This window comes from Sciurus vulgaris, assembly GCF_902686455.1.
Source record: "Sciurus vulgaris genome assembly, chromosome: 3".
NCBI classification, from domain to species: domain Eukaryota; kingdom Metazoa; phylum Chordata; class Mammalia; order Rodentia; family Sciuridae; genus Sciurus; species Sciurus vulgaris.
This window is the reverse complement of record NC_136463.1, coordinates 128,439,369-128,466,276: the sequence shown is the minus strand read 5'-3', so window position 1 is coordinate 128,466,276 and position 26,908 is coordinate 128,439,369. Positions and strand designations below refer to the sequence as shown.

Here is a 26,908-nt window from a genome sequence, read left to right as displayed (position 1 = left end):
GAAATCATTGACAACCATTAAACGGGTCCAGGAATAAAGCTTTCTTCATTTATATGGGAAGTCATTGCAATTGTAAAATTAATTTATTATAATTTTTTCGTATTTCTTAGGAATGCATCATAACATAAAATGTCTGCACTGAAGTTGGCTGTCTCCCAATTTCTAGTCTGTCTGGGTCTCACTCAACAGTACCTTGACAGGTTCATAAAAATCAGTAATGAATTAGTCCTATTCAGATTTCTAATAATTATTTTTTGGGGGAAGTCATGATAATACAGTAATCACATTATTTACTATGTACCAAGTAGTGTTTAAGTGGTCTAAATTAAGTCCTCGATCCACACAACCCCCACAAGGCAGGCACTATTAGTATCTCCATTTATGGGCGAGGAATTTGCGGTTAATCAACTTGCCCTTTTTCACTCGGTGAACTTGGCAGGGTTGGAATTCAGTCCAGGCTGGTGGCTTCTGTCCAGTCTGAGCCACAAGACTCTCTTCTCTCTATAGGAAGAGATGTCAGTTGTAAAAGGCCTAGGTGGCCCATGTTTCTTCATTATAGCCAGCTGACCACTAACAGGATGTTCTGGGACTATGACTTGGTCTTTCTGTCCATCTGTTGTCCTGCATGCTTCTGGGTTAGGCCCACCAACCCACTGTGAAAAACATAGCCAGATGAGATGGAGACCACCTGCTGACTGAGGATCTCCTTGGCCGTGTTTTGGGACTGGCATTAACTTTCCCGTGGACCGTCCACATTAACACTTGGCACCCATCACTGACATACATTCTGAATACCTGCTGAGACTTCAGTGGTCCCTAAGCAGAAGAAAGCATCACAAGTGCTGCCTAAGATTGGTGTCATCAACTAGTTTCACGTTATGTTTTAGAGAATAAATTAATAACATAAACTGCATTCTGCCAGTGGGGAAGGAATGTAATGTTCAACCAAAAATGCAGAACCTGGTTTTGTTTTGTTTTGTTTTGTTTTGTTTTGTTTTGTTTTGTTACTAAAAAATATAACGTCCTAGAATGTGAGGGCTAGGAAGCCACGTGAAGACCATTTTGTCATTTGGCAGGTGAAGAAACCCCAGAGAAGTCAGATGACCTCCTGAGGCCAGTAGCCAATTGGTTGCAGAGTTGAGACAAGAACTGCTGAATTCCAGTTCAATTATCTTCCCCCTGCCTGAGATTGCTTAAAATAGTCTACAAATGCTTTTCCTTAAATTAAGGTGAAATAGAAGATCTTTTCCTTTACTGGACAGGATCAAGGTTAACATTGCCTTAAAGATAAGAGAACCAGGTGCAGTGGTGCACACCTATCCCAGTGGCTTGAGAGGTTGAGACAGGAAGATTGCAAGTTCAAGGCCAGCCTCAGCAATTTCACAAGGCCCTAAGCAACTTAGTGAGACCCTGTCTCAAAAAAAAGGTGGGGTGGGGCTGAGGACTTAGCTCTGTGGTAAAGCGTCCCTGGCTTAAATCTCCAATGGGGGTGGGGGGTGGAGATGCAAGTGGAAACCTACAGGTTCAAAACACAGCATAGGCAGCCATTCTGTGGGGTTGGCACTGCCCAACCTCCACCTTCTAGATGTGTACAAGTGCAGGTTGGAGAGCACAGACCTGTCCCTAGCACGCTCTGGCTCAAGTAGTTGCTCTCAAAGTGAGTGAGTCAAACTAGCTTCGCATACAGCAGAGGCAGTCAGGGAACCCAGAGAAAAGGGAAAGGACCACTTCCTTTCTGTAAAGAGAACTTTATCTCAGAACTTCCAAGAGCAGTTGTTAGGCAGCTTGGACTCAGTAAGCTGTGACCAGACTAGCTCACAGAAGCCAGGGAGCTATGTGCTCTTGCGGGGATGCTGGGATGGAGAGCTTTAAGCTCCTCCTGGAAGAGGCTTGGGCAACCTGTGGAGACCTCCCCACCCTGTGCTCCAGCCGGGTCAGGACCAAGGCAGCCCTTTGTGGGCTCAGAATTGCTGGATGACTACAGACCACCTTGGTATCTGCAGAACAATGGTCCAGGGATCCTCACAAGCAAGAATGGAGAGTAGGTCAGTGCTTCATCAGATAAGACAGCAACCCAGGACCCACCTCTGAGCTAGACAACTTCAGAACAGGCTGGGGCAGTGTTGGGGGTGAGGGGACTGTAATATATCATTGGTCTGTGACTGATTTCAGCACTGATCTTACAAGATCCCTGCACAGGAAGAACATTTTCAGAAAATTGAAACTTTAAGGTCAGAGAAGATATTTGAAGGAGGTTCTCCACAGTTCCTATAGAGCTCCATACTTTGTAGGCCATCCCAGGCCATGCTCTTCCTTCCCTCCCTTCAGGTTCTGTAGCATGTGAGCCCTCCTGACCATTCCACTGCTGTTTGTTTGGTCATCTTTACAAACCCAGGAAGGATAAAAAAGCTCACAAGAGCAGACCAAAGAAAGCTGCCTCTGCTCTTCTGCCTGATCTGGTTTGAGGTCCAACCTCAAATCCATGGGTCATTGTTCTTAGTTTGAGAATGATTTTCTCTCTCCCTCTCCCTTTCTTTTTCAGAATTAGAAGTTCCGATTCCCACGTTTCTGGTCTCCCTGACTTGTCCTTGATTAGAATGAGGATTTGGGTCCTGCCTTTGAATGTGCTATACCACTTCAGCCAGCCTTCTGCGAAGCCAGGCCCCTAGGCATGCACAGGCTACTGCCCTAGACCTGTATGGAACAGGAAGTAGTTTCACCTCTCCCACTGAGTGTCAAGGAGTGTGGAGGGGCCTGTAGGGGGCCCAGATCAGTCTGGTTTCCACCTTCTTCTGAACTTACTGTTCCAGCTGTAGCATGACTAGTAAACTCTCTCAAAACTATTATTGGCTTGCTTACTTGGAGGAACCAGAGAGCAGAATGTGCTGTAACTGACCCTGTTGCATAAGATGGCCCAGGGACTTCCTCCTTCTTTTCCCATGAGGTAAACCAAAAGGGCCTGAGGCAGAAAAACTGTAGGAATAAATTGGGTCCCAATTTTGAGACACAAGCAAGGAACCTTGCACTGTGTAGATTTCAGAAGCTGGGGAAACAGCAGATGGTGTCCCTTCAATTCTCAAACTATTTTCAAGAGATAATATAAATTTAAGAGGCTAGAAGTGGTTTGGCATTTAAACAACAATAAAAAAGAAAGTGTTCAGAGTAGAGCCCCATTCCTATGATGATGATGGACATGAAGAGGAATAGTATCCAGGCAGTATCTGGAAAGGAATCTTCTGTGAGCAGAGCCCAACACATGACAAGGCATTGTCTAAACCAGTGTTTTGAAGTCTTTTTTGACCATGACCAACAGACACACATTCTTTATTGAAGATAGATAGAAACAAAAATAGAAGTTTTATAAAACAATTCTGTTTGTGAAATGCAACATATCTTCTATTTTTTTTTTTTTTAAAGCTAGTTGGAACTACCTAAAGTGGTTTGATGACCAATGAAAGAGCAACTTGCAATTTGAAAAATACTGATTTAAACAGAAATGTGTAAGGCATGTAGAAACCAGTCTCATTATAGCTCTGGCAGATGGAGATTCAGGGGTAGAGGCTTTGAGGTCCTGGAAGAGGTTTCCTTCTTTCTTTCAATCATTTAAAGCTGGCGAAGTGGTTGTGATACAGAGGTGGAAAGGGTGGAGATGCTGGTCAGTGAAATGAGTAAGAGGCCACGTCTTAATTCTGCTCAGAAAACAAACATTGACTTTGTCCTAACACAAGTAAGGCATAGCCCCTGTGTATAGCCCATGGTTGCACATAGTCTACTGGGTGTGAAATAATTAGTAAGGTATTATATGTGAAGATACTATGGTTTATAGTGAAATAGAAGCATAAACAGAGTGATATGGGGAACCTGAGCCCTTCACTGAGTTCTCTAAAAGAGGGAACCATGGTGGGAGATATGAACAGTGTTAGTGAATGTTTATCGAAAGGCCACATCCAGAGCTGGGGAGATAGCTCAGCTGGTAGAGTGCTTGCCTTGCAAGCACAAGGCCCTGAGTTCGATCCCCAGTACCGTAAAAAAAAAAAAAAAAAAAAAAAAAGAAAGGCCATGTCCCACTGGGGCATGGCTCAGAGGTAGAGCACTTGCCTGGCATGTGTGAGGCCCTGGGTTCCATCCCCAGCAAGAAAAAACCTCTCTCTCTCTCAAACACACACACTGTCTCTCTCTCTCTCTCTCTCACACCCACACACAAAACCTAATTAATGCTTTGCAACTAGGCCAGTAATAATCCTAGTTATTGATGGTGGTATCGTTAACAAAGCATTATTTGAAGGACATTTTAAAAAATTTTATAACTTTATTTTATTAGTTTATGTTTTTTATATTTATTTCATTTGTTCTGATTAGTTGTGCACGATGATAGAATGCATTTATACATTTGGATAGATCACACATAAATGGAGTGTAATCTCTCATTTTTCTGATTATGTATATTGTAGGATCACATCGGTCACTTGACACACAGTGCAGCATACAATGGGACAGGATAGATAAGAAAAACCCAGAAAAATTTGGGTGATATAGCAGAACTGCCAAACCCCATCTGGGTTTCAGGTCCTCTGCCTAGCAAACCTTTAAAAAATTGAGGTTTGCTGGTTTGACTTGTAGGTTTGCCTTGGGTTGGTATGTTCTTTGCTTGGAGATGAGAAGTCAGTGGTGCAGGGTGAGTCTGATGCTTGTAGCCCAGGGAACAGAGAGGGAGTTCTGACTGTCCACTGCTGCTTAATTGAAACTGCTATTACCCTCTTGGATCAGCAGTGCAACATAATGGGGTTCCAGCTTCAGGCACCCCAGTTTCTGCGCAGTAGGTTTCTGCAGGAAAGAGAGTGCTGCCTGGATCCTAAATGGAGCCTTTGTTCCAAGTCCAGGACCACCCCAGCACTGTCGGGGCATTGAGGCTGAGGAGTGGTCTAGAGGCCCTGGAGACCCTGGTGCAGCCGCAGCCCAGAGTGAATTGGAGCTCCTCTGCACCCTTAGAGGCAACCTTCCCATAAGCAAACTGCTCAGAGGGTCCCACTCCAGGGCCACCTGCAGTCCAGGCTTGGAGCCCTGCTGTGACACTACATTAACTACAGGCCTTTCTTTCAAGCTGTTCTAGTAGGGTGTGTGTGTGTGTGTGCATGTGTGTGTGTGTGTGTGTGCGCGCACGCGCGGGGAGGTGGGGAGAGCAGGGGTTTTCGGGGAGGACACAGAAAGGCAATGCATGACTTGAGACTGGAACCAGGGGCCCAGATTCCTCCTCCAGCTCTGTCCCTGTCAAGGAGTATTGTAGTCAAGGAGTGTGACCCTCACTTTGCCCATCCACAAACTGGGGCAGTTAGGGATACGCCCTCTGATCTCCTTGCTCCGGAGGCCTGCGGCTCTCTCTGGCCTGAGAAACGTTTTCTGGCAGGAAGGAGAGGCTGCCCAGAGCTTCCTTCCCAGGCAGCCAGTGAGGACATTCTTTCCTGTGCCCGCATATGGAAGCAATTTCTAGATTATCCAAGGCACTTGTGCTGCTGAGCTCACCCGAAACAGAGGAGCTGGGTGGTGGTAAGTGGAAAAAGAGAAGGAAAAAACCTGCGTATGTTTTCCTGTGTTTTCCACCACGGTGACTCTCACACCGGGAGGCGCTCTCACAGTCTGCTTTTCCATGCTCAGTCAGGTTGTGCCAGTGGGCTTGGGTATGTCACAGAAAATTCCTGATAAACGAAGTGAATGTTGAGCTAACTGCTTCTCCCCAGAAGCCAAAGCCTGGGGGACTGGGGTGACTGTGAATTCCTGAGTTTTGTTCCCACATTTATTGTAATCTTTCTCTCTGGTCTGTTAAAATGAGGACTGTTAATGGCTGGCTGCAAGGCCCTCTGTAAAGTTGAATTGGGAAACATGAGCCAAGCTTTGGAGGGAAAAATGTTTTATTAGTTCCTTCTCTGCCAAGCAGACTTTACTAAACGAACACCCCCCTTCTGCACTCTTGGGGTGGGGGCGTTGGTTGCGATTGCCCTGCAAATATTGTGAACCATAGATAGCATCAGGGCATTTACTGCCAAGTGCAGGTCAGGAGGAGGCCTCTCCTGGGGCACAGCGAGGCCCACAAAGCCTCAGCTGTTGCCCTGGCCCCTGGAAGTGGTCCTGCAGACCTTACCTGTTTCCTCCCACTCTCTCCTCTCTCCTGACCTTAATTCCTGGGAAGGGGGATTACTGAAAAGGTCATGTTTATTGAAAAATGGTTCTAGTTCCCCTTTCAGTCTGTCTCTAACTTCTCTATTTCCTATTCCTCACTGACTGTTAAAATTTAAAAATTAATTTTGTAAAGCAGAGATGTTCTTCCTAGAAATGAACTCTGTGTAATTAAGGATCATTAAATGTTTTATCAATACTTGTTAAGGGTATTGAATTAATGTTCTTATGAAGACCCAGGTATTTCTTCCACTTTCTGGAAAAATTTCTCAAAATCAAGTCAGTAGGCTGATGGGTGCCAGAAGACTCTTAGCAGGGACCACATTCTTTGTTTGTTTTGCTTCTGGGTCTCCAGTGCAGAGGCTTCTGGTCCAGGCAGGCTTCTTATTCCTTTCAGAGAGAGCATGTTTACGACTGGCTGGCTTTGTCCCAGGGTTGCTGCCCTGGAGGGCTGGAAATCAAACATGACATGAAGACAGAAGCACTTATCAGAACCTCACATGACTGGTCCCCTATTTCAGGACACTCTGATTAGCTCTGCTTGACTTCAGACATGGTTGTGTCACAGGAGAAGACACATCTCCAAAGGATTCGAGAAGTTTCCAGAAAGAAGGGGGACTTGACTCAGAACCAGCAGGGTTCTTGGCATACGTGATGGAAAAGAATTTCAGCATGGTCAGTCAAAGGCATAGACAGAGGTTTATTTAGGAAAGTAGATACAGATTCAAAGGAGAATGGGGACAATCTCAAGAGGAGAGAGGCAGACAGCAACCCGTTGGTGTGGGGGTTGTAATATTCCCAGAGGGACTGTTGTTGCTAGGGTCTGGACTAGAGGTGGGCCAGGGTGAAGCCACACAATTTCATGCCAGTTTTCCCTGCGCTTGCTCATCACCCTCAAGTTACCAGGACTCCTGGCCAAGGATATGTCGCTCAGGAGTAGCAGTTGTTCCTCGGCACTTTCCGCATTTCAGTGGTTTATGGACACTTCCTTTGAAACTCAGTCTCTTTCCCTTAATTCCCAAATTCCTATCTCAGTTGTAATTCTATACATAGATTTTCCTGTTCTGTAGCACCATAATCAGAAGTGTTTATTTTGAGCCCCATCTCTGTGGGGCTCTGTGCTAGATTCTCTCCAGTGCTAATCATAGACAGTCCAGCTGACCTGTTTCCTGTCCTCTCGAGGATAATAGTCTGAAACACCGTCCTGGAGACAAGTTGCAGAACACAGGCCCTTCCTGCTGCTGACAGGAGGATTCCCTCTGGTGGGGCAGGTGCGCTCTGAACCAGGGTGCTGCAGCTCCCTGCTGTTAAAGGAAAGAAGATTCACTTCATCTGTCCCTCCAGGGATTCTCCTCTTCCCCACTGCAAGTGCCTCGTCCTGCTTCTTAGCTTTGAGGTGGCTGCACCCACCCACTGGCCCACAGCGTTGAGCCTGGTGCTCCTGGGCAGTCGCCCTTGCTCTTGCTTACTCCTCTGCAGCCTGCGTTTGCTTTCTGGTTATCTCACAGGCATCTGATGAATGCTCACTCTTGAGGCTTGCTTAAGGCAAGGTCCTGTCTCCATGGAGTTTACGTTCTACAAGGGAAAAGCAGACAGTAAACCAGCAAATGAATTGTAACTTACATAAATTAAGGGAGTGATAAGGATTAGGAGAAAAGCCACCTAGATGATGGGATGGGCAGTCAGGGGATACAGTTGGAGTTACATCTGCCAAGGAAATCCCATCTGGGGAAATGTCTGGAGAGTTGAGATATGAGTGACAAGGGGCCGGACACGTGATATCTGGGAAAGCATGTGTCAGCAGAGGGAGTGCCAAATGCAAAGACCATGAGGTGAGAACAAGCTGGACAAATCTCAGAGAAAGGGGAGAAAGGTGAGGAACCAAGGCAGAAGTGTAGCAAGGGCAAGTGCCATCTGACGATTGCTCCAATGGGAGTGACCTGTGGGGTGATGTGCTTTGGCACAGGCTTTAACGAAATCACTCTTGCTTCAATCCACCCTATCCAGCTCGGACTGGCCCCTCCCCCATCTCAGATCTGCAAACTCAGTCAGATTGCCCCTCATTTCTGCTGCCAGGCTCTTGCCCTCCCCTTCCAGCTGCCCCTTCAGGTCATTTTTGCAGCCCCAGCCATGGGGTTTAAATGATGGACAAATCAGTTTGCTATGCTGGGCTGCAGCATAAGGCAGAGAAGAGTGGGAGATTTTTTTTCCTTGTGGTGCTGGGGATGGAACGTGGGGCCTTATGCATGCCACCATTGCATCACATCCCTAGTCCCTAGAGGGAGATTAGTAAGAATCTGAGAGACTGGACAGGCTCCTCAGCCCTCTTGACTCCAGTGCCTGTTCCCATTCAGGTGCTTCTCAGGCTCTGAGATTTAGTGACATGATTGTAAAGGCAGTATTTGTCAAGCACTTGCTTTTTGCTGGGCTTTACTTGTATTTCACTCATCTCTCTCTTTCTTATTTATTTATTGGTACTGGGAATCAAAACCAGGAATGCTATACTATTGAATTACATCCCAACCCTTTTTTTTTTTTTTTGTTTTGTTTTGTTTTGTTTTGTTTTGGGTGCTGGGCCCTTTTAATTTTTTGAGACAGGGTCTCACTAAGTTGCCCAGGTTATTCTCTACCTTATGCTCCTCCTGCCTTGGCCTCCCAAGTAGCTGGGATTATAGGCATGTGCCTCCGCACCTTGCTGCAATCATTCCTCTTACTGCTCGAGATTGGCACTGTTGTTAAGCTGATTTTAAAGTGGACAAAACTGAGGTACAAAGGGGTTAAGCAACCAGAGTTTGCATCTACAATGTGGCTGAGCATTCGAGGCATTCTGATCCATTTCACTCCCACAGTCTGCTGCCATCTGCACGGCAAGAGTGACTTTCTTTTCCCACCCCCAACAGTTCTGAACTGGGTCCCTTTTCCAGATTGCTCAGCCAGCATGCAAGCCTCATCAGGGACACGGAGCCCTCCTTGCTGACACTCTGCTCCAGGTAGTGAGCAGACAGGTGTGATGATTTCCCAGGCAAACCCAATAGGTTCACCATCACGTTGGTATCTCCCATGTCAGCTAAACCCATGCTGACTGTCCTCCAGGTTGAGCCCAACAATCTGTTCTGGTCCAGATGTGAAAACCTCTCCCCAGGAGCATCCAGTACATGCTATAAAGCAGTCAGTAATAAAATAGTAGCTAATATTGCTAGAGCACGTACTGTGTACCTGGATCTCTTTTTAATATTCATATTTTACACATGAAGAAACTATAGCACAGAAAGATTAGAACCATGGTCCAGGTAAATGGCAGAACCATGCATGATTTGAAGCCAGGCAGTCTGGCTTGAGATTGGCCCTTGAGAGTCTACTCCTATACTACTTCATATTGAAGAAGAATTCTACCCCCTGTGGCTTCCACATGGTGGTCTGGGTTGTAGTCCTTATTGGCACAGAATGGTCTAAGTTGATTAACACAGGACTGATCTGTAAGTACTTGAAGACAATGATCATGTCTTTTTTGGCTCCAAAACACCTTGCCAAACTGTCAGGGAGCAATTCTATCCTGGATCTCTCTCTTCCTCCCAGAAAAGCACAAAGAGTATTTTATAATTTACCATCCATATCCAGATATTTGTCAGAGGCAATGGAGCATCATTAGTAATCTTGTGGGACAATGAGCATAAATGAAAACTGTCCCGGGCAAACCAGGATGTGGTTCACCCTGCCCTCAGGCCATGGTGAAGCCTGTGTTCCAGTGGACTATAGGAAAGTTGGGCTTACTATACGCAGATATATATGGATGGGAAATCATCAGATTTTAGGAATCTGCCATTAGTGAAACTAGTACAGGAGGAAATGCTGGATATAAGATCGAGTCCCACAATTGCCAGTGTGATCTAGGATGTCTCCTCCTACGCCGAGTTCTCAGCTTCCTCATCTGTACATCAGAGGTGGTTAATCTGAAAGTCCTGTCCAGTTCTAAGACTCTGACCATGTGTCAGCTGTCCCTACAGAAGCAGCGATCTGCATCTTCACTTGGAAACCACTAACATGGAACTTGAGATTTTTCAACCTCTTTTCTGTCCATTCAGCAATACTTCTACCATTATTTGCCAAACCCTAGAAATTGATTTTCAGAGTGCCAGCAAGATCCACCGCCCCCCATTCATCCAGCATTTGTTCGAGATGTTGGTGAAATTGTTCCAAGCACTCAATATCTTCTTTAAATAATGCTTTTCCTTGAGACATTCATGGATTTTTTTTGATACACAAACAGGAAACAAAACTGAGCCTTCATTGAAAGTACCTCTTGACTTAGTGAGAAATTTCTCCTTCCTGTTTCCCAAAATCTGTATCTGTGAAATAATTTCAAAGTGTTTTCACATAATTTATCTCACAAGATCCCTTACAATGGCCATGTAAAGTGGTATTATCATTGTTTTCCAGATATGGAAACCGTCTCAAGGAGGGAAATAAGTCGTCTAAGGACGCACAGCTGATTAGTGGAAGGATTGCAATTTCGGTTCATGTCTGTCGAACCCTTACCCTGTAGGCATCATACTGAACTTGCCGGGATTTTTGTAAGCAGAGAGCTTACTTTCTCAAACAGAAGCAAAGCTTTTCTGGATGCCTCGGGGTGTGCTTGCCTTTTGTGGTGCTTGTGCCAGTTGCATGGACACAGTCTTTTCTGGGATCAGCATTTACCTCCTTCTCTCTGGGTGGCAGTTAGACCCTTTCTACTATTTTCCCACCTTGTCCTGCTGAATCCCACTCTCATCTGTACCACAAATGGAATCTGAATGTTACTTGCCAGCCTTCTGGCTCCAGAGTGACCCCTGGTCCACCCATTCATCTACCCACCTAATAAACACTTATTAAATACCTTCTGAATAAAATCATGTGAGAAGGCTCAGTCTAGTGGCCAGCACAAAGGAAAGTAAAGTGCCCATTCCTGCTGTCTAAAAAGTACAAATTCCCTGTGTTTGAGGTGATTGGGTATCAAGATCATCTCTTTATACCAACCTTTTCTCTTCCCTAGAAGGTGAAAATTGGGTACTTGGTTCATTTTCACTGCCTGTGTATCCTGTCCTCTCCCTGTCGCTTCAGGGCTCCACCTGAAGTGACTGAAGGAAAGGGAAGAGAAAGAACACTGTTTTCCATTCTCAGGCATTTCTGGTTCCCAGCAGCAGCCAAGGTGTCATCTTTTCAAAGAGCACCCTTATCTAGGAGGGAAAAAAAAAGAATGGAAAATATTTCCCAGCTTTAAAGGCTAGCTTTTGCTCTCTACCCTATTGAAAGGGGTTTATACCCAGTCCCGTCAGTGATCAGAACATCAGCGTTAATGCTGGATGGTCTGCTTCTCTGACTTGTTGCCTGGAGCTTTGCAAACACTGGGAAACACTCGAGCTAGCAGATCCTAACTAAGTGTGCTTCTTTACTCTAAAAATCTTCATTATATTAAATTTGATAATTAGAGTATAAAAAATGGTGGAATGGGAGTATGAAAGATGGTGGACTGAGACAGACATCATTACCCCCTGTACGTGTATGATTACACGAATGGTACGAATCTACATTGTGTACAACCATAGAAATGAAAAGTTGTAACCCATTTGTGTACCATGAGTCAAAATACAGTCTGTGAAAATAAAAAGAAATAAAATAATAATTAGAGATAGTTTTAAGAGAGATATGATCATTTTAAAAAATACCTGATAATTTTACCTACTGGAGATCATTTGAAAATTCAAGCTATTAGAAATTGTCATTGTCATTTAGTTTTCTGATTTATTTAATTTCAAAAAAAATCAGATATGTTGCTTAGGCCATAGTTCTTATATAACAATTCTTTTTCTTTCTGAAAGATTAGCAATGATTAGAAGTAGCACCAAACCAGTGTAAATTTAGCAGTCTTTCTGCTCATTTTACAGGTGAACATGCTAATGTACTTGACTAAGATTTGAAGTTTTACAAATAATCTAGCCATAGCCTAGATTCTGTAATAGTGTAAATTGGCTATCTCCATAGCACATCAACATAATTTTTTGGTGTAACTGATTAGATGCCTGGGTGAAAGGTAGTTGTTGGTTTTACTTTAACTGGCCCACTGACAAGTCATTATACTGTGTATGTAAAAGCTGGCCATTCTGTTCTTCTGTTCTTCTGATCATAGATTTTTCACAGCAAATTGGATATTTGGTACCCAGTCCAACTAAGCTAGGAGCTCCACAGTGCCCTTTCCCCCCTGAGCATGCAGTGTCTGTTGCTAGTGAAGGGAGGAAGTTTAAGTGTGGGGTGGGGGTGAGGGACTGGAATTTTAAGGGGTTTCCATTTGTGGTGTTAAATTCTCATGCTTTCCTGGGTTGAACTTCTTAATTTTCATATCAGATCTGGGATCTATTTATAAAAAAGAAAAAGAGTAGGAAAAACTTTTTATTGGAAAATGTTTTAAAACCCAAGAAAGCAGCTGATGAAAAATGTGATATACTGTAAATGGAATTGGTGATATGAGTTCCACTATTTCCTTTCAGTTTTATTGCTGTATTCTTTTGGATCTGTTTCTTACAAATGTTTCTTAGAAACCTTGACTTGTCTTTGCTTTTCATTCTGAATAATAATTTCACATTCCCTTTTATTCATAGGCTTAGCATGTTATAGTTACACATTGCTGTGGAACAAACCACACCAGAAGTTAGTGGCTGAATACTCAGTGATTTTAATTGCTCACAGTTCTTCTTTATGGGTTGGGCTTAGTAGGCAGATCTTCTGCTGTTCTTGGTTAATACTGTGACTGTATTCAGATGGTAGGTTAACTGGGGCAGGACTCTGTTGAGAAGTAGGGATGACTTCTCTCTTTTCTAGGTAGAGTCAAGGATCGCAGAAGTAAAAAGTAGAGGAATGTCACATCTGTAGACTTCTAGTAGTTAAATCAAGTCACAGGTGCAGCTCAAGGGGAGGGGACTGCACATGATGTGAATACCTGAAGGTGTAGTTCTTTGGAGGCCACCGGTGGAACAAACAACCACACAGTCATTGTTCAATCCACTGATATTTATTGAGTGCATTTATCTTGTGCCAGGCAGTGGTGAACAAGCCATGCATAGTCCCTGCCAAGGACAGCTGATGTGGACACCAAGTTGAATGTCTTTGAGTTGAGTAGTCTGCTGCAAACCTTTTTCAGGCTCATGTATTGTGAGCTCCTTGGATACCTATTAACCTTATCTTCCATGCCCCCCTCACATACTTTGTTCCTTGGTGCTTCTTCCTTCCCTCACTTAGAGAAGTGAGGAATGACAAGGACTGAGCAGGAATGCCCAAAGCAGTGGTGTTGGAGAGCCACAGAATCTGGGGTCAGTGGGTTGCAGAGAGCAGCTCAGGTCACAAGGTTGAGGAGTCCAAAGGTGAGAGGATTTGGGGAGAAATCAAAAGTGGGAAAAAGAAATGAAAATAAGTCAGAAAAAAATTATGACATAATAAAGTGGGGACACAATAAAGTCAAGACAAATAAGTAATCTGAGAAGAAAAAAGGATAAATAAGAAAAGGCAAAGAGAAAGAGGTGTTTCCTCAAGCTTTGGCCTCTGTCATGGAAGACTCTAGAATCTTGTTCTGTTGTGTCTTCCCCGTACATCAGCATTCTAAAGTTAGAGACATGAAATAAAGCTTTCTTTCCAAAGTGGGTAGACAAGGGGCTTTCAGATATAAGCTTTCTTGTTATATAAAAAAGGAAACAAGCAGTTATTACAGTAAGATAAACTCTATTTTTGTGAAAAAAAAAAAAGAGGACTTAAAAGAAAGGGACATACAAACAGTTAAAATGAATTAAAAAGAATGAGCAGAATACTTTGTTGTCTATTCCCAAATGATCTGACAGAGAAATATCTGTAGCCTCAGAGAATGTAGAGGGAGCATGTCCCCATGATCAATTTTTAATAAACATAAATGGTATAATAAATTATGCATGAAGGGATGGAATAAAGCATTAAACAATGAAGGATAAATAATTTAAATGATTAAAAATTGCCTCTGTCATATGTTTGATGTATGAGAACTCTATTTGAATTTTCTCTTCAAGGAAGTGCAGCAGGGTTTCTAAAGGAGACTTTTTCAAAGCAGGTTTGTTAAAGGGAAAATCATGTTTGCCAGGAGAGGTTGCTGAGCACAGAAATGCCCTACTTCCATGTTCCTTTATCTTGGACTTTCTCTGATACATAGGAGAAGCATCTCCTTGTGGGAGATATTCTATCAGGTGGCCAGTGGTGCAGACTCATGGTCTCCTTCCAGATATCCAGAGGAACTGTCAGGGGTCAGTTTTTTATATAGTCTCAGACTTTCAGGATTCCTAGGTAAGAAGTGCTGTCCCTGCAGTCACTACCTCAGGTAAACTTCCATTTCTATTCCCAAATTAGAGAAACTGGGTGGGTTACACACAGAGATGTCCCAACAAAGGCATGTCTCCATCTCGTTGACGTCTCACCTCATGGGAGTCACATTTCATCAAAAGTGCCATGTTATAACATGCAGTGATGAACAGAATAGTCATGGAGATCAGTAACGTAATCTCTATCATTTATTAGCTTTGTGACCTTTGTCAGTTAATCTCCTCAAAACTCAATTTTCTTATTTGTAAAATGGGTCCAAGTAATGCCCATCCCAGAGGACTGCTGAGTATGAAATAAAATACAAATGGCAATTGCTTAGCTCAGTCCCTGGGATAGAGCAGATTTTTAGTTTTTATTATTGCCAGGTGCAGTGGTGAATGCTTATAATCCCATAGACTCAGGAGGCTGAGGCAGGATAATCAAAAATTCCAGGCCAGCCTCAGCAATTTAGCGAAGATCTAAGCACTTAGTGAGACCCTGTTTCAGAATAAAAAAATAAAAAGGCATGGGGATATAGCTCAGTGGTAAAGTGCCCTGGGTTTAGTTCCCAGTACCACACCCCCCAAAAAAGTTTATTATTAGCTACAAAATTATATATTGAGTGTTTATTTCAGGTCTCATAGGAGAATGCAAAGTAGACTAGTAGAACCAGGAAAAAACACCATAAATCTAGAAAATACTCACCACCTAATATAAATTTAAAAATCATAAGCAATAGGGCCAATTTTGGAAATTGCAGTGATTTTAAAAAACTGACTTCACATATCTTAAGGCAAGGTCATATGATCTCCAGTTAACCCTAATCCTCAGTATTTCCATTGTCTTACCTAGCCTGATTTTACTTCTCCGCCTGCCTAGCAGGTAGGCGCTTGAGTTTGCTACCTTCAGCAGAATAGTTAGCTCTATAAGTTAAGTATTTTGCCTCTAAGTGTCGTAGCTCCTCAAATGCTTTAATATACTGAGAATCTGCTCTGTTCTAGGTGCTGAGCTAAGCAGTTGCCTTTTGTGTCTTATTCCATGTTCGATAGTCCTTTGGGATGGGACCCATTTTACAACTAAGGCATCTAATTGCTATGTAAGTTTAATGGAGATGGAGAAAATCTGAATAATTTTAGTACAATTAAGGGACCAAAGATGACAACAGATTTTCTACCAGTTGTTTCCTTTGTCATTATTCTAAATTAATATTTACCTAACATCCATGTAGGATTTCTGATGTCATGGAACTGTGGCCCATTATGATCCAGAAGTGATTATCTGGAGATATAATTGCAGCCAATTTGTTGTTGAAATTCTATAAGCACACATGCTTATCAATAAAAGTTCAAGTTCAAAATGTTGGTGTCCCTGACAACAGGAAACTGAAGACTCACTGCAGATATTTTAAAATATGACTATAAATATGTTGATTCTTCCCAGAGAGGTGGGTGTCTCATGTTTATCTTGTATTGAAAAATCTAGCAGTGATATGGAACATTTTGATGGGACTAGGTAGTTTTCCCATGATGCTGTGTTATATGGTGACTATCCAAACTACTTGAATCTGGTGACCAGGTGGGTTATGATTACTTTGACCAATCAAGTACCACAGAAGTGACCCAAGTAATATCTTCCCAAAGGACTACTGAGTGTGAAATAAGATATAAATGGCAATTGCTTAGCTAGTCCATGGAACAGAGCAGATTCTCAATAAATGTTTATTATTATCTACAAACTTATATATGAATATATGTTTTCCAGTCTCAGAGAATTGTGACTTCCAAGGCTGGGTGATAAAAAGGTCATACTGCGTGTTTATGGGGAGTACCCACACTTAGAAACTTGAGCCCCAACATAAGAAGTACAATTACATGCCAGAAAGGCCTCGTGAGTTCTGGCTGACAGACTTGGTGGAGCCCATTCTTCAACTTTCTAAGTCTTGCGCCATATAAATGAAGACACCCAATTGTAAGTAGGTTCTCCAGCCCCCATGTTCTAACCTCCACTTCACCAGTGATCCCAGATTAGGATATTATGGAACAGAGAATAGCTACCTCCACCGTGCTATTTCCCAAGTCTTGACTCACAGAATCCATGAGGACAATGAAATGATGGTGGTTTTATGCAGCTAAGATTAGGGTTATTTGTACATAGCAATACATAACTGGAGCACTCACCCAATAAGGTTTCCTGGCTCTTGAGTTTGGTTAATCACCATATAACACACCATTGTGTTTTTAAGATCTCAACTGTGAAAACTAAATGTGCCATATCACTGTTAGTTTTTTCAGTACAAGATAAATGTGGCAGATAGTACTGTAATTTGGATCTTGAATATCTCCCAAAGGCCTGTGTGTTAAAGGCTTGGTCCTCAGGGGTGGTGTTAGGAGGTGGCAGAACCTTTGAGAAGTGTGGCCTAGTAGAAAGTCCTTAGGTCATTTGAGAGTCCTCAAACTGGATTGTGGAGCTGGGTGTGGAGGGAGACTCCCATAATTCCAGCAGCTTGAGATGCTGAGGCAGGAGGAACAAGAGTTTGAAAGCCCATCTGAGAAGCTTAGTGAGACCTGTCTCAAAATAAAATATAACCCCACTATATGTATAAGTATAATGCACTAATAAAAATATTTTTTTAAAAAACACAATAAACCCTGAAGGGAAAGGGAAGTGCAGCAAGGAGATTTTAAAAAATGTAAATGAAAATAATCTGAGAAAGAAGTATAAAAAGGGCTGGGGGTGTAGCTCAAAGGTAGCATGCCCCTGGCTTTGATCCCCAGTATTTTTTTTGAAGTGAGGGGATTGGTGGTCATGGGTCCCTGCCCACTTCTTGCTCTCTCTCTTACTGGCCATGAAGTGGGTGACTGTCCTCTGCCATGTGCTGCCTCCATGAGGGTGTGGTGTTTGCTTCACCACAAACCCAAAGCAGCAGGGCCAACCGAGCAGGGACTGAAACCTCCAAAACCATGAGCCTAAATAAACCTTTCTCTTTATAAGTTATCACAAGTATGTTTTATAGGGACAGAAAGCTAATTAATACACTAGCTAATCAGTTAACAGATATCTACTGAACTGGACCCAGGTGAAAGGCAACAAACAAAACCAGCCTCCCCTACGGTTTCACAGCTTGCTTGGAAGGATGTGCTATTGTTTTTTTCACTCAGTAGCAACTCAGTGTCATCGCTGCTCAAGTAGAAGCAACGATCTCCTCAGCGATGAGGAATTAGACAATGCAGGAGAAAGCACTTTGTATTTTAAAAATAGAACAAACTGTTGGTACACATAAACACTTGATGTAATGATTATTTTAGATTAGTGGATAATGCTAATAGTTTCAGCTTTTATGAGCATTTGAGCAGTTTGAGCCCTACAGCAAGAACAGGCTCTTGGGGCCCAAGGTAGCTGGTGCCTTAGAAGCAGCTGGACTGCTGACAGCCTCAGTTCTTCCATTCGGCATCTTGGTCTTGTTTATGAAAAAGTCAGAAATTTGAAAGTCAGGGTGTGGCAGATCGCAGTGCACATCACTTCTGAGAGGCTGTGTGGAGAAATCATCTCGCAGCCTGACAAGAATGTAGAAAGCCAGCTTCTTCTGTGTCCACAGCCGTGTGTCTAGGTCAGGGATGGCAAACCCATGGCACAGTTGGTAGGGCTGCCTCTGTACATGTCAGGTGGCCACCATGGTCTCCACCGAGCTGTGGGGTGGTCACTCAGGTGCTCCTGGTCAGACCTTCTCGGGCATTCCTTGCTGCCCATCCTTCTGAGGAGAACCCAGGGACACACAGAGCCAGAACACCGGTCGTAGCCCGGGCACAAGTAAACATAGGTTGGATGCTTTCTGATTGTCAGAGACCTTCTATCTTGTTTAAATACCTGTTTACCCTCCCAGGAGGAGGTCACCCATAAAGGGAGATGGATGCTAGTCTAGACTTGTGCCCTGGTGGATTGCAGGGGCTCCACCTGACTGACCCCTGAACTGACGCCGAGATTGGCACGGCAGGATCCAGAACACCTCTCTGAGGTGCTTGTCACTCTAAGTGCTGACAGGCCCCAAATACTAATCTTTATTTAGTCAACTTGGTAGAAGGACTGAATTCAAAGGGGCTGCCCAGAGGGAAGCGGGTTTTATAATTTAGCCTTAAAGTCACTAGAGAGGCAGAGTTCCTGATCTCTTATTGTCAGGACAGGAGGAACCGTGTAGGGATAAAAGCTCACCTGTCTGTGCATTTCAGTGAAGTTAGGTGTCCAGTCAAGGCTGAGGTAGAAAGGTGTTGGTCATTCTCCTTGTTTGACCTGTAGATCGCGTTGCATTCTTCATTGTGATGGTTAGTCAGGTGCTGCCCCAAAAGGATTTGTTCAAGAAAACAAAACTGATTATACCCAGACACAAGGAGGCATGGCATGCCACATGGGGCCACATGGGAAAGATACCAGGTGATCAGGAGGCAGAAGACAGGAGCATGAGAATGTTTAGGCCAGAGCCTTTATAGGACTTTCCATTAGAAAAGGCCAGGTGGGGCAGGGTGCGCAGTTTAGGACTGGCCAGTTGAATAATTTGGAGGACTCCAAGCTCTTAAGGGTGGTTGTCTGGGACCTGGTTCTGGGATGACAAAGGAGCAGGAATGTTGCCTCCTGGGTGGACGGCTGTATAAGGAGGTATGGCCCTGGATTGGTTAGGTTGTGTATCAGAGACCTGCTCTCGGCTGAGTTCTTGCTGTCTCTAAGAAATGTCTAGCCCTAGGACAAGCAGTCTTTCCCCAGCTGGGAAGGTTTTTTGTTTGTTTTGTTTTGTTTTTAAAGATGTCAAAGCAAGCATACACACACACACACACACACACACACACACACACACGTTTGTGCACGCGCACACACACACACACTACACAGATGAAGTAGCTGGCTGCCATTTATGGGCCCTGCCTGGCATGTGAAAAATACATATTTTTAAAGACTGAAATAACACTGGATGTGGCATGGCAGTGACAACACTGGAAGCTATGAAGAGGAAACTGAGAATTCACGTCTCATTTCATGATACCTGAAGATGCACCCCAGGTGAGCAAGGTTGAGATGCGTATCACCATTTGAATTGTTTTCTCTCTCCTCCCTGTGGCATGAAGAGTTGGATTTAAGCAAGTTAAATGTACTGTTAGGCAAACTACACAAATAAGAAATGCAATCCTATTCTATGTCAGTCCACATAATGGTTGGGAATTTCTGGATTTTTTTTTTTTAATATGGATAGCCCAAGGCAATCTAGGATGGTGGTGGTATTGCTTTGCTTTGTTTATTTTTATTTTGGTAACTTATATCTTGTCTTTTAGGGGGTGGGTATCAGGGATTGAACCTAGAGGCACTTTACCCCTGAGATACATCCCCAGCCCTTTCTTTTTTTTTTTTTTAATTTTTGAAATAGGGTCTTGCTAAGTTGCTGAGGCTGGCTTCGAACTTGGGATCCTCCTGCCTCAGCCTCTTGAGTTGCTGGGATTACAGGTGTGTACTACTGTGCCTGGCAAATTCTTGTCTTTAGTCAGGCTAGATGCATTTTTTAAAAGCTTAATTCATGCATCTAGTTGCACATTTAGTAACATACTGTACTTGGTCACCTCCTGTTTCCCCTCCTGCATATTCCTCCTTGAGAGGGTTTCACACCAATAAAATTGAGTTATTCGAAATCTCAGCATGCTTTGATAAGTATTACTTCATGATGACAGTTTTCCAATAATAAAGGAAACAGTTTATTAAAAACAACACAATCAATTCATTGTAATATTCTATTAACTCCTATTCTTCTACCTCTACTTCCCTATGTTGTTAATGCTACAAAGTCCTTAGGTTAAAATGCAGTTTATAAAATATGTTCAGGAGATATATTTCAGTAAACATGATGTTATTAGACACAGAAATGGCTGATCATTTTTGTATATAAATTTGTTCTGGCAAGTCAATTGGTGGATGCTATGCTGCTTTCAGTACCTTAGTATATCATTGGGAGGTATGCAACAGTAATTTAGTAAATAGCACCCTTGTTTTATTTTAGCAACTACCAGAGCACCAACTTTATTTCTAGAAGTTGAATGAAGGCAAAGAAAATAATAGATGCTGATATACAAAATCTAGTGTTTTCCACTCATGATGACTGTCACTAATTAATAAACTCTTAACAGATGTTTGTGTTTTGTAAATTACTTCCTTTGCAGAATCATGTAATTCAGCCTATCTGCAGCCACTTCAAAACCCAAATCATAGACCAGAAAAAATGTGATAAACACAGGAGGCAGTGTTTGAAGTTGCTCAGCTGGATGTGACCCACACTCTTAATTGTAACCTGAATCAGTCCTGAGTTCTCTCATGGCCAGATCTGCCTGCAGTCTCAATCAAAGAAAACATATTCTTAAGAAGCCCTAAAGGACATCTCTTTTAAATCTAGGTTTTTCTAAAAAACACAGCTTAAGAGTTTTACACTTCACACCACATAAACAACTTCTCCAAAATTCTGTGCAGCCTACCTGTTCCTCTTCCTAACACTCATAACACTCATGGCTCCTCTCACTAATTTCTCACTAGTCCTGAAGTTCCACTCATTTTTTTTTTAGGCACAGATATATTTCACATACATTTTTTTCCCCTTATTTCTGATCATACACAAATACTTTCCGCTCCTCCAATTTAAGGAACAAAAATGTAACACACCCTCCAGAAATCTCTTTGGATTTCTTTTCCTACTTCCCAACAGATTGTACCTCTCTAGAAAGACCTACGTTCCATTCCCCCTGATTCCTGAATATCCTTTACTTCCCACATGCAGAGCACCCTCGGAAAGCAAGATCTTTGCTTGACTAATTGCTTTTCTTGAGGGAAATTCTAATCTAGAATTTCCTGAGAATAAACTTCTCTACCTACCAACAGTAGCACCATTAGTAGCCACCATTTTTGCACTGCACTGGCTAAGCTCTTTGAAAGCACATTTAATACTTGTAAAATTACCCCCACTTTATAGATGAAAAAATAACTGTTGCCCCCTCCAAAATAAAGTAATTCCCTGCAGCTAGTAAATAATGGATGTTATTTGAACCCAAGCAGTTTGATTCCAGATCCTTCCTTTTAGAGGTGATATAAACTTGTCTGCCAATTTTGCTCCATTCTGTTTGCTCTTGAGTGTGCAAGAAAAGGGTGGTTGTGTCTGATTTAGACTATACAAGTAGAAAATTAGGTGTTCTCTTGGTCCCATGTTCTATACTTGTGTAAGGAAAATGCAAAATTCTAAATCAAAGCCACAAATCCACATAGTGAAAGGCCCTTTATTGTTCATGATCCCTCTTAACACCCTTGGCACACTTGAATTGTTTGCATTGTCTCATATTAGTCTATTCTGTATTCACCCCAAAAGAAAGGAGCAGCAAATGTATGAAAGCCCCTGGGTTCTTAGTACTATCTATCTGCTACCTCCGGAGTTCTGTATTTTTGAAGCTTCTTAAAACTCATTTAGATAAATGGCAAAGTTTTCCATCTTTCTGTGAACAAAGGATTAGCCATTTCCTTTCAATGTTTTGATCACCAAGAAAGATGAATGAAGAGCCTAGTTATTTGGAATTCAGTTGCATGATAGTGAAAAGGGTCGATAGGGTTGTTGGCATTAGACCCTATGGTATGACACAGAAGAATGCTTCTAGTAGGTAGGGCTCTGGCTTTGAGGGCAGATGGTCAAGGGCTTGATAATTTTGGCTCATTTTACATTACAATGACACAAACAATGTACCAGTGTGCAGTGCACCAGCAAGAGAACTTTCTTGACCTTTCAACTTCCTTTTAGCTGCTCCAAGGGCTCAGAAATGTGGTGCATGGTGGATTTTTGCATGATTGGAAATGAGGAAAGCCTTTGCATGACGTAATGTCCAAACCCTGCCTGCCCCCTTCTCCCGCCCTGAAACTGTTAGACACAATGACTCTGGGGTCTGACCGGACTGTCTGACCCACAGTGTAAAGCACTAAGCATCAAGGGCATGGCTCATTACATTTTCTCCCTGCACAACTCACATGTGGTGTCATGAGCTTAAGTTTCTCTTGGAGACAGAACAAGGAGACAATTTTGGTGTGTACTGGAAACAACACTGGACTTGTAGCCCGAAACTGGGTTTAAATCCCAGTTCTATCACTCACTCACTGTTTTGAACAAATCCTTCCCACTCTTGGAAACTTACTTTCTCCATTTGTATGGGAATGATAAGTATAATTTTTAACTTGGTGTTTAAAATATGTTAATAGAAGAACACTCCTTTAAGGTGTTTTACCACTTCTTCTTTGTGGTCCAAAACAGAATTTCAGATCAGTAAATTCAGCTACTGATGTATTTAAACAGTTGCAAGATTTTTGTCCTCCATTCCCTCTCTCTGACCACCCCCAGGATTCTCTGTGAAAAATCAGACATGGAATTTAAATGTTAACCTCATTCAAACAGATACACATATTTTAGAACTACACAGCTAAATCTGTATTTTATGGTCAGAATTTCCTCCGTCTCCTTCCCCACTGCAGTGGTATCAAAGCTTTAAAAAAATGATAGCTGCCTATATTTTTAGAAAAGGATGTGTCTCATTTATTATTGTGTTCTTTGTTAAACATTAGGAAACCCAGAATTCTATTCTCTCAGCAGGTCTAGCAACATTATTTTCTCAATTTCTCCATTGAGTTGAGTTCCTTAATTTTTTTTTTCCTTTGGTGGTGGAGGAGGTTCGACCCAGGGTCTCATGCACTAGACAAGTGTTCTACCACTGTGCCACAACCACCCCAGCCTCCAACCCTTTTGTTTTTATTCTGAGACAAGATCTTGCTAAATTGCTGAGGCTAACCTCGATCTTTCGATCCTCCTGCCTCAGCCTCCTGTTTGCTGGGATTGAAGGCCAGAGCCACCATGCCTGCTGAGTTCCTCAACTCTGTGAAGGATAGATTTAAATTCTTATCTTCATGTGCAATTCTAGAACAGATTCCTCAGCCAATTACAAATTTTAGTGACTGGGAATGAAGTGGCCGAGAACTGATCCCGGACAGCCTACCTTTTGCAGTACCTGTGTGTCTCAGAGCCCAGAGTTTGCAGAAGCATACCCCAAGGTGTTCTTCGCAATGTTTCAACTGGGTTCCTGGCTCTCTCTCCACCCACATTATTGGTGAGAGCTATAACCAGCCAGCCATCCATATGGTGCCGGAAGTGAATGGAGACCTGGCAACATAACTTTTTAGAAGGATTTCTAATGCCCATGTAATGCCAAACCCCAATATATCATTATTGTTATTTACATGAAGCTATCATTTAATTCCCCAAAACAATGGACTGACCTTACCAGATCCCAGGATCCTACCATGCAGTCTCTGGTGTACACTGAGATAGGACACATGTGTTTGATATCTAGAAAAAAAGTATAGATAGGACTTCTAAACCATCAGATATTAAAACTCACACAGCCAAGGGTAGAGGGTACTTCAATAATAAAAAGCATGTAGGTCAGCAAAAATCCAGAAAAGGAGGAAAAAAAACAAGAAGATGACAATTAATGTGATAGAAGACATATAATAAAATGGCAGGAATAAGATAAACATGTAACAATAAATGTGACTAGGTTAATTCATCTAATGAAATCAGTAACTCTCAGATTCATTAAAAAGATCATCTAGTATGCTGTCTTCAGGAGTTGTATATAGACCAAAATTACACAGGGTGAAAATTAAGGAATAGTTGGCAAATACTAACAAAATAAAAATGGGATGATTTAGTATAAAAATGTAGGATTAAATGTAAAAAACCCCTTGAGATGTAGAAGAATAAGAGATATCAGTCCAAAAAAGAAGACTTATCAGTAATAAATCTCAATGCACTGAACATACCATCACTGAATGAGATAAAGCAATATCTGTTAAAAATACAAATAAAATGATATGAACAAACAAATATATATAAAAATTTAAAAAATACAAATAGTTTCCCATAATAATGGGAGACTTCAACAAAATGTTTTCAGACTTTGATCAAGTAGACAAAAATAAGTAGAACAGAATATCAACTTAACATCATTATAAACTTAACCCAACAAGTAGGAAAAGCAACTTTTAAAAAGGGATATTTATAAAAATCAGTTAAGTACTTGACCAAGAAAATCTTTAATTAATAAAAAAAATCATATTGGTCCCATATGACAACCTGATAGTATTGAAATTTTATTTTGTTTTGTGAGTTTTTTTTGTTTTCCTGTTTTTATTTATAATTGTACATAATTATTGTACATGTTTTTGGGGTAAAGTGCGATATTTCAATAAGTCCACGCAAAGTGTAATGATCAGATCAAGGTAGTTGGTATATTCATATATATTTATCATTTCAAATATTTGTCATTCCTTTGTGTTGGAAACATTCAAATCTCTACTGGCTATTTTTGCATATACAATTAATTGCTGTCAATCATAGATATCCTACTATACTATACACATTAGAAGTTACTCCTCCCATGCTGTGGCACCCTGTTCCCATTAACCATCATCTCTTGATCCTCCCGCTTCTCCCCACCTTTTCCTGCCTCTGGTACTGCTATTCTGTTCTCTACTTCTGTTCTGTTCTCTACTTCTGTGAGATCAACTGTTTTAGCTTTCACATATGAGTGAGAATATATGACATTTGTCCTTCTGTGTCTGGCTTATTTCACTTAAAATCATGTCTCCCAGTTTCATCCACATTGCTTCAAGTGACAGGATTTCATTCTCTCTCTCTCTCTCTCTCTCTCTCTCTCTCTCTCTCTCTCTCTCTCTCTCTCTCTCTCTCTCTCTCTCTTTTGGATGAGTAATATTCCATTATGTACAAATACCACTGTTTTTTTTGCCCATTCATCGGTTGATGGACACATAGACTGTTTTGTATCTTGGCTGTTATGAATGGTTCTGCAGTAAACATGGACTGCAGGTGTCTTTTCAACATACTGTTTATATTTCTTTTGGACATATATCCAGTAGTAGGATTGCTGGAGCATATAGTAGTTCTGTTTCTAGTCTTTCGGAGGAACCTCTATGCTGTTTTCCATATTGGCTGTGTCATTTTGCATTCCTACTAATAGGGTATGAGCGGTCCCCTTTCTCTGCATTCTCACCAGCATTTGTTTTTCATCGTTGTTTTTGTTTTTGATCATTGTCATTCTAACGAGATGAGATGGTATTTTATTGTGGTTTTGATTTGCATTTCCCTAATGGTCAGACAGCTGAGCTTGCAAGTTGGCCTCAAGTTTATCAGGGGGTCCCAAATAAGTTAGTTAACCTCTGTAAGCATGGTCACTCAGCCTTTGAGGTAGAGCTGACAATACCTACCTCACAGTGGTCAGGAGACTTAAGTGGAAGTATGTGCATAAAGCACTTGGCTCAGTGTCTGCGTGTAGTAAGGATTTAATAAATGATTGCTGGAAAAAGCCCATGCAGCATCTTTTCAGTCATCTCTAGGTGCTGGTGAAATGGTAAGAGTACTGTCAGTACCTTGGTATGTTTGCACAAGAGCAAGGCAGAGAGCAGTGTTTAGATTAACCAGGTTCTAACTACCTGGATAAAAAGACTGAACATTCTGTCAGTGACAATTTGTGAAATATGCCAGTAGTAAATGGTCAAATTAGTGTCTATCCATTAGAAGAAAAACATCTATAAGGCACAATGTTCCCAAAGTAATAGTGGTTCATTAGCTGGAGAGCAGGTCGTAGTCCTGGGGAAGGGAGTGGCAGTTCTGCCATTCTCTACTTGTCCAGCTGCCCCAAGTGGGAAAGCAGAAGCCAGGAGGCCTTCCCAGCCGCAGCTGACCATGCACATTCCTTATCAGCCAGGCTGAAACCCTTCCCCAGCCCTGCAGTCACAATAGGCTCTTTAGACATGGTAATGGATTTATGAGATCTTGGGAGAGAAAAGCAGTAAGCACAAAAGGAGTCTGATAGTAAGCCCAGAAAAAGTTTAATACCCCACCACTTTTATGTATTTAGGACTTGATGAGAATTTGTGGTTTGGGATAGAGTTAGAAAGTATCTGGATTAATTAGAAATCTTAAGACTTTTTTAATGTCTGTAGATGCTATACATCAAACCATTTTAATCGTTTTAATTAATCATTTTAATTTGTTCAGTGGGGTGGAGTCAGTGAAAATAGTTCACTGGTATCCCATGGTACAAACAAGAGCTAACTGACGGCTCTGCTTCCTCCACTGCCAAGACAACATTGATTGTAAATTGTACCAGCAAATCAATGACAGGTAAGGAAGGAAAAAAAGGACACCACATTAAACATACACTTTGGTTCTAGGAATGTTAAAATACGAAGAAAAATGCTATTGCCACAAACATGTGCCTTAGAATTAGAATTTCACTCAGTTTGTATCTTGGTTTTG

The 26,908-nt window shown here is 42.1% G+C and overlaps 1 protein-coding gene across 3 annotated transcripts in view; it reads left to right on the top strand.

Moving 5' to 3' along the window:
• The window catches only part of WIPF1 (WAS/WASL interacting protein family member 1), a 120,073-nt gene that overhangs the window by 12,931 nt on the left and 80,234 nt on the right, over positions 1–26,908 (top strand). For 2 of the 3 annotated variants that reach the window (XM_079135037.1, XM_079135033.1), the window contains exon 2: positions 26,648–26,773. The exons of the other annotated variant lie outside the window; for it this stretch is intronic. The gene's annotated coding sequence lies outside the window, so the exon portion shown is untranslated. The remainder of the gene's footprint in view (positions 1–26,647; positions 26,774–26,908) is intronic. 3 annotated transcript variants of the gene reach the window in all.